Here is a 20,477-nt window from a genome sequence, read left to right as displayed (position 1 = left end):
CTGATAAGAGAGATGGGATCTCATGGAGCTGTAGGGTAAAGATCCATGCCACGGAGTCATAGAAATATAAGAGCTGGACACTTGTCCTGGATTCAAGGCAGCTGATAGAACCCCAGCACCAATGCTCTACCATTAATGGGATATGACTACTGTCTGGGTCTATTCTTCTCTGTTTTTCTCTCTGCCCCACTCTCTTGTAGAGTTTGGGTTCAGATTCCTGAGAGAGAATCTCTTTGACTTAGCTAATTATTAGAACCTCACTTAGCCTGAGCTAATATTTTCCAGTGGGAGAGGGTAATTCTCACCCAGCCATTGGCAAAAGGATAGGTGAGCCAGCTGTTTGTTGGAGTTGAGGGGAGGAGTGATTTGTGAAGGACACAAGGGCTGCCTCTTCCACAAGGCATTGTGAGTGTGTGGCAGAGGGCAGCAAAACAACATGAAAGACGGCAGTTAAGCATATTACTAATAAATGCAGTGTGAGAACAAAGAAGGGAGTACTTAATCTGGAATTCTCAGCCTAGTGAGACTTTATGGCAAATAGGGATTTGAACTGTGTCCTGAATGGTGAACAAGAATCTAGTTTGTAGAGAGTAGGGAGGAAGGGATTCTAATATAAAAGTATTGCGCTGCCTGAATAATAGCTACAAAACAGCCTTTATCTTTATCCATAGTAACTGGGACACATTTTTAATATAACTTTAAAAATTTGACTGTGAGCCCAAAAACACTTATAGCATTTAATTAGTCTGATTAAGGACTAATTTTCTAGTTGTGGAGGTGAAGCCAGGAGCAGTTTTTTTTTCCCTCTACTAATTGAGTGGGTCTTTATACAGAGATGTGATCTCCAAGTGGAGATAAGCATACACTAGCTATATTGTCATCCTCACATGAACTAGAAGGGAGGAAAGGGGAGAATCCCTAGCAAATAGAAAGAATTAGGAAGTGCAGTTTCTTCCCACTCCAGGAGAAGTACCGAGAAATTTCCTTTGCCTCCCCATCCACTGGCAGAAACTATGTTTTCCAACAAATTTGTATTTGCCATTATGGTTAGTCCAAGAACCTAGATGTGAAATATTCTGTTTATATCCCTGATGAAAAATTTTTAGGACAAGAACCCATTTGCCCAACTAGGACCAAATGTCCACCCCAGAACAAGTCAACTATACCTGGGATGTGGATCTCATTTTAGAAATGGAGCATCTCTCTCTTTGCAAATTTATGGTTGCAGGGTTTGATGGAGGCAATACTCAGAAAAGGAGTGCTGTGTAGACACCACAACAATTGTTCATTTTAGTGTCCCTTTCATACCAAGGAAAGTATCAAGCCTCTCTTCCCATATGGGGCTTTGTTTTGACTTTCCTTCCTTCAAAACCTGAGCTGCTGATATCCTTAGCTGAAATTCTCTAGAATTTAACACTGAAGAAAGTTTGTGAGGGAGCCTAAACTAGTTTTGGTTGCTCCTCCACATTTGTCAGAATTGTAGGATCCCCTGGGCACCATAAAGAATACAGTATACTTGTCCTTTCAAGAGATCTTTTAGGGGCCTCTGGTATAGATTGGAAACTGGGCAAGATTATGTACCTTTCCTGGGCAGTTCTTCAACAGCAGCAAGACTTCTAATAGGAGGTAAAGGAACTGTTATCTGTATAGATTTCCATTTTCTTCGTTGGTCTTTGTAAGTTGCTAGAGAGAACCATCATCTTCCTTTCTGGAGGAAAGCAACTAAACCAAACATTAAAGTCCCATGGGAATCTTCTGTTCATCGGTTTAGGGTCTACTTCCTCATACCTGCTGTGACATAAGAGTAATTATAAAAATTGCCAAAAATTATTTAGTACTTATTATGTGTCATGCACCTTCTAAGTCAGTACTCTACAAACTATTATAGATTGGCCCAGTTCAAATCCAGCCTGCTACCTATTTTAGTAAATAAGTTTTTATTGGAACACAGCCACTCCCATTTGTTTACATATTGCCTATGGCTGCTTTTGCCCCCCAACAACCAAGCTGAGAAGTTGCAACAGAGACCCTATGGTCTACAAAGCTGAAATATTTACCATCTGGCCCTTTTCGGAAGAAGTGGCTGACCCCTGACTTAAGCACATAATGTTTTATCTCTTTGAATTCTCACAATAATCCCATAAAGCAGATACTTTTTTTTTCATTGTTATTTTACAGATGGCAAAAATGAGACACAGAAAGTTTTAAAAACTTCCTCAAGGTCACACAACTAGTAACTGTTAGAGAACTAGACTTATTCCTTTCAGAATTTTGAAACATTGGTCAGATCTAATGTGCGTTTAGACCCCAATGATAATAGTTACCATTAGTAAAGTACATATATATGAGGGCTATATAGCTGCTGTTGGATTCGATGCTAATTCATAACTCAGTGATGCAAACGTAGTGTAATCCTGGGCCTTGTAGCAAGGTAATTTGTGGGTAAAGAAAACCTTGTGGCAGTGTGATAAATTGCATTAATGACCCTAGTTCTTTACCCTTTCCTGTATCTGTGCTGTTTGCCATAAGACTTCACATTCTTCCTGCTAAAGAGGTACAATATATTTTCTCATTCTTTGATTTTGGGTGTGGCCACATGGCTTATTTTGGCCAATGGGATGAGACAGAAATGGTAGTATGCCAGCACTAAACCTGAGTCAAGAGGGACCTGCATTTTTCTTATCTTTGTGTGCTTCTGTCTTTGCCACAGAAAGAGCAGACCTGAGCCAGACTGCTGGACCCAGGAAAAGAAAGAGGGACATGCAGAGCATAAGTTCCCTAACTGGCTCACTTCCCTTGGTCCATTCCCAATCAGTCAACCTCTGGTCAACCCACCCACTGATACATGAGCTAAATGTTGCTGAGACTTAGAGGTTCTTTGTCATACAGCAAGAGCTAACTGACACAGGCAGATTTCTTCAACGTAAGTCTGTGGATATGGTAGCTTTAACCAGAATGGTTATGAGAATGACAGGCAGTCAAAGTGCCACAGACTTCCCTTATTTCTTCAAAATATGTCTGAGGATGTGGAAGCTTTAACCAGAGTGCAGTTGTGGGAATGGCTCCAGGTGTCCCAGATTTTCCTCCAGAGGTGGTTCCCTTAAAGCCCAAGACAAAGATATTGCAAACAACTCAAAAGACTGATTAAACAACAACAACAACAACAACAACAACAACAACAAAAATCTCCAATAAGGAAGAATGTGTCTTCTTGTGTGAGTACATACAATATATAGGGACCTCAATCCTTGGTACTCTAGGCTTTAAAAAGTATGGCCAATAAATCTAATGTAGTGGTTATAAAACCAGGCAGTAGAACCACAAGGGAAGGAGTGCCAGACATCTACTGGAATGGCAAATATATTGGTAGCCAAGACTTTCTCATACCTTTCCATAATGTTAAGCAATGCTCATGGAGAGCTGTAGAAAATGCAGGACAACACAGATATTTGATGAGATCAGGAAGTATAAATGGAGTTCAGGTGTGACTTGGGCAAAAATCCAGGACTCAAGAATGGGATTTCCTCTGGTGAAATATCTTGGCTTTCTGAGGCTGGCTGGGAATTTCAACATAACTGAAGGTTGAAACTACACAGAGACTTTTCCTATCTACCACTTTTTATGGCACATGGCAAGAATGACCACAATTAGTATGTTTGAGGCATTTGTAAGCATGATAGCCACTACTGTGATTTTCCCCTCACATGCTATTTAATACCTTTAATTGCTTTTATTTAAATAACACTTTGTTTAATAACACTTTTTGGTACTCAGTGGTTGGTGTGCCTTCAAGAAAAAGAGAAGAGTACATGTTAAGTTTCCCAACATATAGAATGAAATTTTTTCAGGCACAAAGTATGGCTGAACCCTACAGAAGTATGTGATGCTTAGAGCTATAAAGAGCAATGTACAACATTTTCTCTGTCTTCTATGTATTTACCCTGTTGTTGAAGAGACAAAATTCTTATGTAAAAATAATTATTAACTACGGAAAAATGCTAGCTGGCTGAGGAAATTCCTAGCAAAGTCTTTTCTATAAAATCTTTTTGGATAATATTTGGCATAATAGAAGTAAGGTTGTTACAACAGAACTTTTTTTTTTCTTTAAACGGGTAAATATGTTAGAAACTGTAAACTGTGTTATAGTCTAGGACAAACTGTACTATTAATTCCGTAAAAGCTTTTTAATTTATGAGTAGGCTATGGCAATCTGGTCAAATAAATGAAGACTCATGTAGACATGAGTCAGACAATCAAACATTATCATTCTTAATCTGTTATGCTTTTATGACCATACACATAATTTTATTTTAAAATGTTAAGCTTACAATGGTGCAGAAAGGATTTCATCTTTAAGATGTTGATTCTGAAAAGTTTAGACTTTAAGAAACAATTCTGGCATTTCATAAACGGATAAGTTTCCTTGGTTCTCTTTCTATTGTTAATATATGTAGTAAAGTATACCACCACAGAAGTGTCTCTTCTTCAGACGTATAAATAACAACAAATACTACTATAATAACCACCTTGAAGTGGATTTTTAATTGGTTTGATGACGATAGTAGCAATTCCCAAAATATGCTAGCTCTGTTTACTCTCAATTTTATTCAGCATATGGACATAGGAAAGCATTAGCATTTTCCAATTCCAAGGACGAATGTGTTTAATGTTAAAATAACTCAGAACAGTTCTATGTTTTTCATCATAAAGTTCAAGCAAAAAATATAAATACAAAAATTCAGTTCTGCTGCTGTTATTCTCTATAAATTTGGTCAGGCTGTCAGGGATATGACCTTGTGGATCAATTATCGGGGCTTCCTTTAGCCATCAACTCAGTTGAACACAATATTGTTTCCACAATATTCTGAATATCCTTTCCATGGAGGCTAGAACCACAGTGATTGGTGGAATACCTGGTAGTAAAGTATCAGACAAGCATAGGAGTTTGGGTTTGAGTCTCAGTCCACACAGCCAGCTTGCAAGAAATAGAACTTTCATCTCTTATTTCTCACCTGAACTTAATTTCAACTTTCAAACTGCATTCTGCTGAGTGGTGGAAACTTAATCACTTTGGAATTACACCCCTGGTTTCCCAGTGTTGAGTCCAAAGTCCATGGGATGGGAGTAGAGGAAGAATCAAACATAGTTTGTCTTCTGTCAGTCCTGGAATCTTCAGGGACAGCTTCTTTCTCACCTGACCTTCAGTTATCTATCAGCACAGAACATTTCTGGGTTTTCATTTTTTCCTGGCAACGAGATTCTTTCAAGGTTTCTCCATAAGCTTGTCAAAAACAAATTTCAAAGCCAAGCCAAGCAGAAATTTATAAAGTTTGACCATTCTCTATTCAATCTTCAGGGAGAAATTTTCTTGGGTGAGGGCTGCTATAGCCATGGAAGTACATTTGCGGCTTCTTGTGGAAGCTAAACCACCCTTTCCCTCTGCTGATTTGCTTCAACCCAGCAACCATGGCTTGACTTAACCTGTGCTATGCGCTGGGAGAAGAGGCTGCCATGACACTGGAGAGCTCTGTCCCTAGACCATTCTTTGGAGTACCACACTCTGGTGTAGTTTTGCCTGTGAGCCGAGATCAAGAGTCAGAGGCTTAACCGACTGAGCTACCCAGGCGCCCCAGGATGTATTTTGTATAGCATCATTCTCAAGTACAAAATACCTCAGCACTATAATTGATGGTGAGGACTGAGCCAGAAGTCACAATACAGTCTTACTTCCCACCCACGCAACCTTTTTTTCCCCTAACAAATGATGTCTTTAGGAAATCTTATAGTGTTCATGTTAAGAAAGAGTCTATTTTTAAAATGTTCCAAAAACAAGGCAGCAGAAATTATAAAATATTGCCCAGAGTAGGGTCTCCTGAGTAAAGCGTATTTCTGAGACCAGCAGCATCAGCGTCACTGGGAAACTTGCTAGAAATACAGTTCCTTGAGCCCTTCCAGAGACCTGCCTCATCAGAAACTGGAGATGAGGCCTAGAAATCTGTGCTTTAACAAGCCCCTTAGGTGATTCTGATGCATGCACAAGTGTGAGAGCCACTGGCCTGAGGCAAGGGTGGGCAAACTATAGCCCAGAGACTAAATCTGCCCACCTATTATATAAGAGTGTTACTGGAACACAGCTTTGCTCCTTGTTTATGGCTGCCTGTGCTGAGCTACAACAGCAGACTGGAGTAGTTCTGATACCTTAGCCCCACAAAGACTAAAACATTTACTTTCTTATCCTTTACAAAAAGTTTGCCAACTCCTGGTCTAGAAAAAGGAAGCCTCTTCAATTTTAGCTTGTACATATTTTTTCTCCATTTGAAGTACAGAATCTATCTTAAACATTTACCCCAAGTATTCTATGACAAAGTGGCCGTGAACTTAGAACTTTAATTGAATATGCTGATGTGGATTCTATTCGTGTAGACTTTTTTGGAATGTGGAATGACCATTCTTGCCTCCTATCATTTACTTCTCTCCTAGAAATAAATATTAAGTGTAAGAAAACAGTAATTCTTAAAAATGAAAGCCCGAAGACAGATATTGCTGTTTAAAGTAAGAGATAAAATAAATCTAAAGGGTTCCACCTGCTGGTGGAAATAAAAAATGACTACAAATTAATGTAAAAATTACCTGGTCAGTCAAAAATGATAGTCACAGAAGTTTAGACTGAAAGGACAATCACCTAGTTTCTTTATTTTAAAAAATGAATTAATATTAATATGAAAATAAAATTAGAATCCATTCCTAATAGGTTATACAAAGCATACAGACAATACAGTTTTTTAGACTATAAGCTTTGTGAAGGTAGGGGCGGGGTCAACTTTGTTTATTAGGATATTCCCATCCCTAAGTAAGGTTCTTTGCAAATATGTATAAATAATTTTGTCCTATGATTTAGAGTTGCATGAAACACTAACCGTTGCAGAAAGTTATGTATTTTTAATTTAAAGAATCATAAAATTATGTTATGAAACTACAAAAAAAACACATTTTGTAACAATTTTACTCCTTAAATGAAAAATTTTCATGGAAGAATCTAACATAAATATGTCATAATACATTTTATTTCTTAGAAAACTAAATGTGCCAATCGGGATAGGCTCTATTATGCTTAAATCTTGGTGGCTTACAATGACAAAAGTTGTTTTCTGTTCACATCCATCATGGTTTGCCTATAGCTCTGTTCCACGCATGTCTTCATTTTGCAACCCAGGCTGTTGAAATAGCATTTGTCTGGAACATAAATGGTCGTCTTGATACAGAGAAGAGAGACTTAAATCACACACACAGACTTTTTTTTTACTTTTTAAAAAGAGCTTTATTGAGGTATAATTTCCATACCCATTCTAAGTAAACAACTTAATGGTTTTTAATAAATTAACAGAGTTGTGCAACTGATCATGGCAATCCAGTTTTAAAACATTTCATTTTTAGCACTCCCAAGAAATCTCCTGTCCCCATTTGCAGTGAACCCACATTCTTACCCCCAGCTGTAGGCAACAATTAATCTGCTTTCTGTCTGAAAATTTGCCTTTTAGGGACATTCTTTTTTTTTTTTTTTAATTTTTTTTTTCTTAACATTTGTTTATTTTTAAGACAGGGAGAGACAGCATGAACGGGGGAGGGTCAGAGAGAGAGGGAGACACAGAATCTGAAACAGGCTCCAGGCTCTGAGCTGTCAGCACAGAGCCTGACGCGGGGCTGGAACTCACGGACCGCGAGATCATGACCTGAGCCGAAGTCGGCCGCTTAACCGACTGAGCCACCCAGGCGCCCCAGGGACATTCTTTATTAACGAGGGAATACAATATATATTTTCCGTGTCTGACTTCTTTCACTTACCATGTTTTTAAGGTTCACCTGTGCTGTAGGGTGTATTGGTAGTTTGTTTCCTTTTTTATAAAGGAATAATTTTCTGTTGTATGGATGTATCACATTTTTAATCTATTCACCAGTTGATGGACATTTGTGTTGCTTCAGGTGTTCAGTTATTGCACATAAAGCTGCTGTGTACATCCATAGCACAAGATTTGTGTTGACATGTGTTTTTATTCGTCTTGGGTAGATACCTAGAAGTAGATTTGCTGGGTTGTAACATAAATTCATGTTTATGAACTTTTCAAGAAACCGCCCAACTTTTACAAAGTGACTACCCATTTTACATTCCCACCAGCAACACATGAGGGTTCCACTTTCTCCATCTCTTCACCAACAGTTGTTATTGTCTTTTTTATTATAGCCATCCCAATGGGTATGGAAAGGTATTTCACTGCAGTTCTAATTTACATTTTCTAGTTCAAATGACTAATGTGATTAAGCATCTTTTCATGTGTGTATTAACCATATCTTTGGTGAGATATTTATTCAAATCTTTCACCAGTTTTTTTTCAGTTGTCTTATTGAATTTTAAGGGTTATTCATATATTATGAATAATATCTTTATCAAATATATGATGGGAAGATTTTCGCAGTCCATAGCTTGTTTTTTCATTGTCTTAGTGTCTTTTGAAGCACACAAAAAAAGTTAAGGTTTACAAAATCCAATTTATGAACTTTTTTTTCTTCTATAAAGTATGCTTTTGGTGTCACATCTAAGAACTCTGTGCCTAACCTAAGGTCATGAAGATTTTCTATTATATTTTCCTCTAGAAGTTTTATAGATCTAGTTCTTATATTTAGGTCTGTGATCCATTTTGAGTTAATCTGTAGTTTAGTATGAAGAAAGTTGTATCATCCTTAAATCTCCCCATTATATTTCTGACAAATCTGGCAATCTGTTGCTTGCCCTAATCTTAATCACAATTTAAGACTACCTGCAATATTGTCCCTCCCAATTGTCATCAAGTTTTTGACAGTGCCCTGGGCATGGAGATTTTCCATTCTGTTCCAAATCAAGTCAGTCCACTCTGGCAGTGAAGATGATAGTGTTCGTGGCCTGCTTGCCCTGAGGGTGGTGTTGGAGCCTCCCTTGGCTAAAATGCCATAAACCCCACTGTTCTTACCCAAGGTTTGGTAGTTTTTCTTGAACAGATGTTTCTTAGTTAATTGTATGCCTTTGGTTAATTTTCATAGTTGGGAATATATATTTTTAATGTCCAGCAATGTTGTTGCTTTTGGGGAAGAGGATTTGCCAAGCTACTCACTCCACCATTCTAGAAGTTCCAGCCTCTCTGAGGTAGTTTTCATAACATAAGGTTTTAAATGCTTGAAACCTTATAAAGTGTCTTATTTCTGCCTAGATTACATGAACCAAAGCAAGTCACATAGTTCAACAAGATAGGGCTGCATAATCCTCATGTAGCAGAACATCACAGAGATGATTTGGCAGGCAACTTCTGAAATGGTTCCTAATGGTCTTGTCTTCTGGAACTCACACCCTGTGTCATCCCTTCCCGTGGAGTGTGGCCTGGACTTAGTGACTGGCTCCTAATAAATGGAATTCAGCAGAAGTTTTGGGATATGATTTCCATAATCAAGTTATGTAACAAGACTGTTACTTCCATCTTGCTAGTACTCTCTTTCTTGCTGGCACTTTCTCATTCTTTCTCTTGCCTGCTTGGGTTGTTCACATTGACAAAGCAAGATGCCATGTTGGAGAAGCTCATGTGACTAGGAACTAAGAGTGACCTCTGGCCACAGCCAACACAAAACTGAGAGCCTCCTACTAAGTGCAATAGCCAACAAGGAACTGGACCCTGCCAACAATCACTGATGAGCTTGAAAGCAGATTCGCCTTCAGTTGAATCTTGAGATGACTTCAGCTCTGACAACTTGATTGCAGCCCAGTGTGAGACCCTGAAGCAGAAGACCCAGTTAAGCTTCCACATTCCTGATCCGCAGAAACTGAGATATTAAATGCTTATTGTTTTAAGCCACTAAGTTGTTGGGGTAATTTCTTATGTGGCAATAGTTAACTGATACAGAGAGGAACTGAAATATTTGTTGAAGAGTCATATAATCTACCACAATAAGCACGTTAGGCATGGAACTGGGTAGATTGCTTTTTGTCATAGACAGGATCAATGCTTCTAAATGAATCAAATTTTATTCAAAATGGATTTCCATGGGACTTATAACCTGGCATTTGCCATGAATTTTTATTCTTATTTTATAAAATCATAAAATATTGGGGCGCTTGGGTGGCGCAGTTGGTTAAGCGTCCGACTTCAGCTCAGGTCACGATCTCGCGGTCCGTGAGTTCGAGCCCCGCGTCGGGCTCTGGGCTGATGGCTCAGAGCCTGGAGCCTGCTTCCGATTCTGTGTCTCTTTCTCTCTCTGCCCCTCCCCCCTTCATGCTCTGTCTCTCTCTGTCTCAAAAATAAATAAACGTTAAAAAAAAATTTTAAAAAAATATTGGAATCACAATTTTAGTATTTCCAGAAATTATAGAAATACTGCTTACCACAGCAAAATAAAGTATGGTTTTGTAAAATGGGATTAAAAAATTATATTTTCTTGGTCATTCTCATTGATATTTTATAATTGCTAAATGTTTTGATAACTGTTTAATCTTTATAATATATTTTAAAAGTCTATAAATGCTAAAATCAATAACCTTCACTTATATAAAAATATTCAGTTAAAAATATAAAGGGAGATTATTCCAAAGAGTAGATTGTGGAGAAGAAGACCAAAAATGGTAACTTGACAGCAGAAGAACCTGACTAACATGACCTCAAGCCAGGTGACCAAGGTTAACATCAACAGTGATAAATCGTATTGGCAATATGTGCCTTTGATATGACATGATGAGAATGCCACTTTAGCTCTTTGGATTCCTTCTCCAAAACACATTACCCTAGTCTAATCATGAGAAAAATATCAGATAAATACCAACTGAGGGACATTCTACAAAGTACCTTACCAGAATCCTCAAAACTGTCAAGGTCATGAAACCGAAGGAAAGTTTGAGAAACCATCACAACCAAGAAGAGTTGTAGGAGATATGACTGCTGATGATAATGTGGTATCCTGAAACAGAAAAAAGACATTAGGTAAAAGCGAAGGAAACCTGAATAAAACATGGGCTTTAGTTAATGATAATGAACCAGTATCAGTTCATTAATTGTGACAAATGTACCATACTAATGTAAGATGTTAATAGCAGAGGAAACTGGGTGTGGAGTAAAGAAGAACTCTCTTTATTACTTTCACAATAAATTATTTAAATATAAAACTTCACTCAAATAAAATTGTTTATTATAATACAAGAAAGATCTCCTTCTTAATAACAACAAACCCATAAAATATCTCAAAATTTTAAAAAATTCAAGATCTATATGAACAGTTTTTCTAAATAAGGAGATAAAAGATTTGAATAAGATTTAAATAAGTATGTTGTGCTCCTGGATCAGAGGGCCAAACATCAAGTTTTTTCTGCCCACATGTATTTATTATTTCAAAGTAATTCTAAATATACCAATAATATTCCTTCTTGAACTGGGAAAAATGTCTTATCTGTTAAAATAAATGGACAAAGGTACTCAAACTACTTTTTAAAAATAAAGTAAATTTGATGATATATCCAACCAGATAGTAAAACATATTATAAAGCTATAGTTAAGTCATTAAAATAGTGTAGCACTGGTAAAATAATACACTCTCATTTTTTTCTTTTAATACATACTACTCATCACTTTGGTAGGCACTAAGAATAGTGTGGAGGAGGTCAGACATTATCCCTGTCCTCATGGAGCTTACAGTCTATTGGAGAATGTAGCTATTGTTTACAACAATTACAACACAATGTACTGAGCGAGTTGGGCAAGATTTACTGGAGGAAATGGTATTTCAGTGAAGGCCTCAAAGATTTTAGTTAGTTAGGTACAGGAGGGAAAAGAGTTAAAAAGACCATAGTGGACAAAGTAAACACTCCATGTGAATGAAGGAAAGATATTAAACCAGCTGGGGATAGAAACCAATGGGGAGAATGTGAGATAGGCAGTTAGAGTTAGGCAAGTACCATAGTGCATATATTCTCATGAAGGGTCTTAGTTTTTACCCTGAGAACAATGGGAAGTCACTGGGGATTTTTAAACTGGAGAAAGACCCAGTAAGATTAACATCCATAAAATGATTGGTATGATTTCCCTGAGAAAAATAAATTAGAATAGAGCTAGAAAAGTATGCTGGGAGATAGGAAACTACTGTAATCAATGAGATTATAAAGATTTAAATATAAAGGCAAGAATAGGAAGATGGTGGAGATTTGAGTGTGGTTAAAGAGAAATGGACAAATAAGAATGTTATTTAGGAAATTTAGTCTGTATTGTAGTGGAAGAAAAACTTTCAAAAAATAATAGCAATGAAAAAAATAATTTGCCAACGTTAAAATTTATTTTTATTTTGTATATAAAAAAATTCAGGTACATGGTGCATAGTTCAGAGAAAGAGAATAATATTTGTAATAAAATCAGAATAAGATAAATACTCTCATGAAAAATGGACAAAGAATATTAACAAGAATTTTATAAAACAAGATTTACAAACACTTGAGAAATATATAAAAACATTAAAACTCAGCAATGATAATTCCTATTATAATCAATAACCAAGGAAATGCAAATTTCAAAATAATACAGTCCCAATTTTAATTTCTGGAATAGGGCAATTTAAAAGCAGTGATAATTTCCAGTGTGGGCAAGGATTTGGAGAAAACAGTCATTCCACAAATGAAATGTGAGTTCTTTTTTTTTTAATTAAAAAAAATTTTTTTAATCTTTATTTTTGAGAGAGAGAGAGAGAGAGAGAGACACAGAGTGTGAGTGGGGGAGGGGCACAGAGAGAGGGAGACACAGAATCCAAAGTAGTCTCCGGGCTCTGAGCTGTCACCACAGAGCCCGACGCGGGGCTGGAACTCAGGAACCGTGAGATCATGACCTGAGCTGAATTTGGATGCCCAACTAACTGAGCCACCCAGGCACCCCAAAATGTGAGTTCTGATGAAAAGTTTAAATCAGAACTCTTTTGGGGGCGCCTGGGTGGCTCAGTTGGTTAAACGTCCGACTTTGGCTCAGGTCATGATCTCGTGTTTCATGAGTTCAAGCCCCGCTCGGGCTCTGTGCTGACAGGTTAGAGCCTGGAGCCTGCTTCGGATTCTATGTCTCCCCCTCTCTCTGCCCCTCCCCTGCTTGTGCTCTCTTTCTGTCTCTCAAAAAATGAATAAATGTTAAAAAAAATTTTTTTTAAATCAAAACTCTTTTTACAGAAAACATTTTCACCATCTACAGTATAAAGAGATTTTAATTTTTTTTTTTTTCAATGTTTATTTATTTTTGGGACAGAGAGAGACAGAGCATGAACGGGGGAGGGGCAGAGAGAGAGGGAGACACAGAATCGGAAACAGGCTCCAGGCTCTGAGCCATCAGCCCAGAGCCCGACGCGGGGCTCGAACTCACGGACCGCGAGATCGTGACCTGGCTGAAGTCGGACGCTTAACCGACTGCGCCACCCAGGCGCCCCATAAAGAGATTTTAAAAACATTCATACTTTTTAACTCAAAATAATTCTAGGAAATTAACCTGAGGAATTAATCTGTGATGTAAATAAATATTTATATAATAAAATATTTTCACTACAATATTGGTTATAATAGCAAAACCAATTTTAACAATATGAATAGGAAAATGTTTAATGGCAAGTGAGAAATTACTTAAGTCATTGAAAATGATATATTTGAAAAGCTTTAATAACATGGGGAATTATTTATGACCTAATTTTAAAAGAATAAAGTTATTATACAATGTTATGCAATAATACCCCAAATATATAATGACTAGTTTATATCAGAAAGAATGCAAGAAGTTGGATAAGTGAATAAGAGAGTTTGAAACACTCCGATATTCAAATGAAGACCTTGAGCATAAACACGGAATTTGAAAAGTATGGAATGCACTTTGAAGACCACCCCATGAGAACATACCTCTGGCTGGATTGCAAAATCCATATTTTGAGGAGTAAAAGAAAACATGGTAAGTCCTAGAAGCTGAGTTCTAACTCCTTCTCGTGGCTACCAAAACCCTGAAGGAATAGAGGTCCAAGGAGCTTCAGTTTACTCTAGGGATGTGGGGCATTGCTTAGGAGGATTAATTTTATAGCAGCAAGCAAAATAAGAGATGGAAAACAGAAGAGGAAGTAATACTGGTAGGGAAGCCGATATTCAGTTGATGATTGGTGGTTGAACTGAGATAGTGTTGGTGAGAATAAAGAGGAATGTGGGTTACAGATATTGAGGAAGTAAAATCAATAGGATTTAGCAATTGGATCTATAGACACTGGGAGCTAGAGGGGTTTCTAAAAGGTGATTAGAAGGGTGATGCCTTAGTCTGCTCTAGCTGCTGTAACAAAATACATAGACTGGGTGCTAATAGACAACAGAAATTTATTTCTCACAGTTCTGTAGGCTGGAAGCCTACTACTAAAGTGTTAGAAGATTTGGTGTCTGGTGAGAGCCCTTTTCCTTGTGCTGTCTTCTCATTGTGTCTTCACGTAGGAAGGACACAAGGGAGCTCTCTGGGGTCTCTTTTGTAAGGGCATTCATCCCATTCTTGAGGGCTTAGTTCTCCTGACCCTAATCATGTTGAAAGTCCCTACCTCCAAATAGCATCACATGGGGGATCAGGTTTCAATATGGATTTTAGGGAGATACAAACATTCAGTCTATAGTTGATGGTATCGCCATCCTTGGAAATGGAGGAGATTCAGCTTATTGTGCGGGAAGTTGATGAATACGTTTAGATGTTTTGAGTTAGATCTACTAATGGAGAACACCAATTGGAGATCTCTTCCATACAGTTGGAAATGTAGGGTTTAGTCTGTGAGACAAATGGGGCCAGAAATAAAGATACTCTTTCTCTCTCTCTCCAACCTACCATGAAGCCTGGAAGAGGTTGGAGTTAGCAAAGGAGTCAACATGGGAGAAAAAAGGTATTACCAGAACCTATGAAATTGACTACATTTAAGGGGAGGAGGGAAAAGAGAAGCAGAAAGGAGACCAGAAAACTGAAGTGCAAAGTGAAGTGTGGAGAAAACTATCTGAACCTGAGCCTCTGTATACAACGTTTAGAATTTGGGCCTGGTTAGGTCAGGAATTAAGGGAGAAAATTGAAAAAAATGAATAGGATTTTATGTATTTTAAGACTTATTATGATGGTGACTATGACATAGGATGAAAGCAAAGAGTGGACAGCAGGCATTCTAAAAATTACTATAAAGAAATGCACCAATAAATAAGCTTTTATATTTTCCTACAATTCCTAGTTTCTCTTTATCATGCAGGTTATTTTCTCAATAACTATTAGTAATAGTATATAAAATAAATCTTTTTTGGGGAGGCAAATGTGATATAAGGGACAAGGAACAGCCCTATCAAGCTAGTATAATTCATCTGTAAAATGGGGATAATAATACTTATCATCAGCTGATCTCGGAGAACTGTTATGTGAGCTAATTGAAAAGAACTATGCAGCATTGCCCGCATGTAAAAGCTACAGTAATGTACCACAGAATTAATATTTAGGGAATTTTTTTGCTTCTGATTTTATGCTGGTAAAATTGTCATTACTTTAAATAAGCCATAAATATCTATTTTTTGCTCTATGTTCAGTAAACAAATGTTCTATTTCTTACACTTATAAATTTACTGTGATTTTGCCTTCTGTGAGATGTTTGCATTTATCTTATTTTTGCCCGCTTCTGCTCTGGCAAATACGTGCCAAATAAAATGTTAGTATCAGCAAACAAACATTTTTGTTGGGTGTGTCCTCACTGTCCAAATGTTTGTTTTTATCCAGAGCTATTTGTTTCTGAAGCTTTCATGAAACATGCATTTGTTTTTGAACCCTCCCAACAGCTCGGATATTCCTGACTACATTTCCTTAGGTCACCTTTTACTCAGCACTTCTTTCTTATGAATTCTCCTGTTGGCCAGAATTTTTTCTGAGGCTTCAGTACTTGCCTGGTAGGAATGCTTATAAAAACATTTGTGGATAGCCCAAACATTTTCAATAACATTTGCTTGGAAAAATTTTACTGGCAGTCAGGACACATTATTTAAACATATTTCAAAATATTTATGAGTCCCTGCAATACTTTGGCGGTGTCTGTATAGCAAGGCTGAATTGATGGTTTTCTAGTTAAGTCTTTTTGTTTGTTTGTTTTTGGTCATTCATAACGGTTGATTGATGAGTGCTTGATAGACTTTCCATGCAGTTGATTTGATTAACTCGATAGTAGGGTAGCTATAATAACCAGTGAGTGGTGTTTGAACTTTCTTCCTTCTCCGAGAAGGGAGCTTTATAAACAATTTAGATTAACCTTACTGTAATCTCTTCAGATGCTTGATTCCCAGTTGTTATTTTAGCTCTTTCTCTTCATCTCCTTCCCAGCAGTAATTCAGAAAATGGTAGATTTGTTAGGATCATGTGGGGATTAGGATTTAGTAAAAGAAGCAGCTGAGACCTATGTTTCTCTATATAGGATTTACATCATTTTTAAAAGTCATTTTTCATGTTTCATGACTATGTCTAAATGAAGAAAGAAAATGAATGAATTATTTATATATTTAGGTGGAACAGCTAAAATAAGAATTTGTTTTATTTTGTATATGTGTTATTAGTAGAGTACTTCTTTGTGTTTTTTCAAAATAAAGAGGGAAATCTAAGTCTGTGATTATATCCAATCCTTGATTTTAGATCATCTGACCTGCAGGAGAAAAAGCAGGACATATTAACTTTGGCTACCAGGGATGATAAGGCCACATAAATTTAAAAGGCCTTAGTAAGTGTATCTTTAAAAACCATATTAGAGGGTTTTAGTTCATGAAAACCTCCTTTCTGACTTTGCCTGTCCCCATGTTGCTAAGTCTACTTTCTGCATATCTTATCTTGCATCTCTCTGTTCTGTACTTTTGTGTGTAGATTTTTTCCACATGTGCTTGTGCTGTATTTTTTTTATGTGATTTCACTCTATATACCACTGTGTATATACATCTGACTGTCATTTTCTTTGCCTCTGCATGTATGCCTAGCCTACATTTTCTTTAGGTGTCTCCATTTACTTTTAATCTCTGTCTATGCCTTCATCAGTGCACCTCTCCATATATCTATGTTTGTGTGTATATAGATATGTAAAAGGTTTGTGTCCTCTATTTCTATGCCCATTTTGATGTATCCCTCTGCTTCTATGACTTATTCTCTCTCATTGTCTTTCTCTCTGTGTTTCATTTTATGTGGCTTTCTCAACTTTTATTTGATTTCAGTTTGTTATAAATATCTTCCTTCTTTTATGATTTATATGGTATTATATTTACTAACTAGAATTTAAAATTTCCTGTTCCATTCCACTAGAAAAGTGAACAGGCCATTCATAAAAGAAATAAGTGGGGCAATAAATTTATAAAATGGATATATTCTCATTAGTAATTAGGTACATACAATTAAAATAATGAGATTATATTTATTGACTATCAGGTTGACAAAGATATCCATCATAAAAGAATAGTCAGTTATAAATTATAATGGCATTGAATCAACATTGTAGGAAAACAACATGTGTTGAAGTTTTAAATATATATAAATTTTGATTCAGCAATTCCACTTTAGGAATTTGTCTCCTCAAAAACTGGACAATTGTACAACTGTTTATTTGGGAATTGCCTTTAGCAGTATAAAATTGAAAGTAAATTATCCTTAGTAGGAGCTTGGTTAAATGAATGATTATACTCAAATACAATAGAATATTAGATTTATATTGCTACAGAAAAATTCTGTGGTATATTGACAGCTGGAAAATAATCAGTTTCAAAAAAGTGTGTAAAAATGTACATGTTGTATATGCCATTTATTTATTTAAAAAAAATAGGGTGTGTGGGTGGCTCAGTCGGTTAAGTGATTGGCTCTCTATGGGGATTCTCTCTTTCTCTCTCTCTGCCCCTCCCCTACTCACTCTGTCTCTGTCTCTCTTAAATAAATAAACAAAAAAAAACCCACCAAATTTATAAATATATATATATTAGATATATGTAATATATATTATAAAATAATAAAAAATAAAATATATATTATACAAAAATATACAAATATATATATGTCTATATGTATATAGTGTGTGTGTGTGTGTGTGTGTGTGTACTTTCTATGTGCTAAGCACAATAAAGACACTATAGAATCATTCATATTATTTTATATGGGGTGTAAGATAATGAAAGAACTTCCACCTTCGCTTTACTATGGATTTAACAAGCACATAATGTAAAAAAAAAATAAAGTTGCAGCAATTTTTACAAGAGTTTTCTTAAATTTTTAAACAGACAAATGCTTTTCTACTTTAAAATATTAAATTAAGTTGATCTCTTCTTTTGTGGTTTTTCTTTCCTTTTTCTTCTCCCTCCCCCACACTGTGGAACAGTGATCCTCTATATAAAGTGATCCCCAATCCTGGCCAAGAAAGTATTCTTAGGTATTCTGGAAATGCTATGCCTTAGTACATATGCCTTAGTATAATTCTTAATGAGTTGTCAAGAAGAAACAATTATCTAAAGCTTTTGGAAAAATAAAAAAATTTAAGCCATGTACTTGTCAAAATGTCATTCCAATGTGAAACATGGAGAGTCTGAGCAAATGTAATATGAAACAATAAAGGTGAACTCTTGGCTCAGTCATTGGAAATTGACACTAATGTCAATGGAAAACCAAACTTGAAAATCTAATGTTTACTACAATAATTTTCAAATTTTTAAATGCAGATTCTTAGACCCCACCTTCAGAGATTCTGATTTGATAGATCTGGAGTAAATCATAGATTCTGTAGTTTAATAAGCTTCCCAGGTGATTCTAACTTTAAGGGCCACATTTCAACAAACAGTGCTGATAAGCTAATCTACAATAGCTAATCTACTTTAAAAAGTTGACAGATTTACCTTCAATCATATCTAGTAGATATATTTCTCAGAGAATTTTTTGCACATGATTACTTAAGGGATCATGGAAGTTATTTAAAGAGATTGTGAGTTCATAAGCAGGTTATATTCCAATTCAAGACCCATTGGCTTTCTGGACCACAATTCTGAGCCAAAATTTTAATGAGCTGCCAATGTTTACTTCCATCAAATAAAAATTATCATGCTTTTTCTTCAAAAAATAGCATTAATATTAATAGGTTTCATTTCATTGCTATTATTTTCTAATAGGTAGATAGTGTGAGTTTTCAATAATAATGTCATAAAAGTATGACAAAAATGTATAAATAACAGAAGACTACAAATGCAGAATTCTTTTTTTTAATTTTTTTTTCAATGTTTATTTATTTTTGGGACAGAGAGAGACAGAGCATGAACGGGGGAGGGGCAGAGAGAGAGGGAGACACAGAATCGGAAACAGGCTCCAGGCTCCGAGCCATCAGCCCAGAGCCTGACGCGGGGCTCGAACTCCCGGACCGCGAGATCGTGACCTGGCTGAAGTCGGACGCTTAACCGACTGCGCCACCCAGGCGCCCCTACAAATGCAGAATTCTGATCAATAAAAGCAGCTATGTAGTATAAATAGAAGACTATAGTATAAATAGAAGACTACTTCAGAGCATTTGGACACAGTCAAAATAGCAGATCTATGAGTTTTAAAAGATTGAATGATATGCAATAAATATGTTGTTAGAAAAAATTTATATGTCTAAAGTAGAAGTTTGCCTGAAAAATAACTCTGAACTTCCTGCACAGAAGAGTCATGAAATGTACAGCAAGTTTATCATGTTTCTATAAGATATAACCTTCCTGTGTATATACGATTAAGGTGTACACTAAACACACAATTTAAATATTTTGTGGTCATTTAACACAAATCTATTTATAATTCTATTTTAAATAAAATTTATATGGGTGGGAGGGGTATCTGGGTGGCTTGGTTGAGCATCCCATCCTTGATTTCAGCCCAGGTCATGATCCCAGGGTTGTAGGATTGAGCCCTGTGTCAGGTTCTGTGCTGAGTGTGGAGCCTGCTTCAGATTCTCATTCTCTCTCTCTCTCTCTCTCTCTCTCTCTCTCTCTCTCTCTCCGCCTCTGCCCTTTTCCCCCACTCACGTTCTCTCTCGTGCTTTGAAAAAAAAAAAGAAAGAAAAAAAAAAGAAAAAACCAATTATATGGGTCAGGATCCAAAAAACTTCACACAATGTAGCTGATAAATGAAACACCTGACCAGTTCAGAGAGCTTTATAGCTGTGGAACCATTTAGTTCTGTGTTTCTCAAACTTTACTGTGCCTGTGAATCCACTTGGGAATCTTGTTTAAATGAAAATTCTGATAGTCTAGAGTATGTGACCTGAGAGTCACATTCCAAATAAGCTGTTGGTACAAGGACCACCCTTTTCATTGCAAAGATTTATTTCAACCCTTTTGTTTAATAGATGAAAGAATTGAATGTGGGAAGACATGGCTTTGTAAGGCATTACTAGGACCTTGGTGGACTTAAAGTCATGGAACTGAATTG

General features: G+C 36.5%; 1 long non-coding RNA gene across 2 annotated transcripts in view; it reads left to right on the top strand.

The window, feature by feature from the left end:
- Positions 1-20,477, top strand: part of LOC115523756 — a 71,682-nt gene that overhangs the window by 14,662 nt on the left and 36,543 nt on the right. The window contains exon 3 of one of the 2 annotated variants that reach the window (XR_003971833.1): positions 9,240-9,684. The exons of the other annotated variant lie outside the window; for it this stretch is intronic. This is a non-coding gene — a long non-coding RNA (uncharacterized LOC115523756). Of the gene's footprint in view, positions 1-9,239; positions 9,685-20,477 lie in introns of those variants that run through there. 2 annotated transcript variants of the gene reach the window in all.

This window comes from Lynx canadensis, chromosome C2 (assembly GCF_007474595.2).
Source record: "Lynx canadensis isolate LIC74 chromosome C2, mLynCan4.pri.v2, whole genome shotgun sequence".
Lineage (NCBI taxonomy): Eukaryota > Metazoa > Chordata > Mammalia > Carnivora > Felidae > Lynx > Lynx canadensis.
Note: the sequence above shows the minus strand (reverse complement) of the source record. Positions and strands in the feature narration are given on the sequence as shown.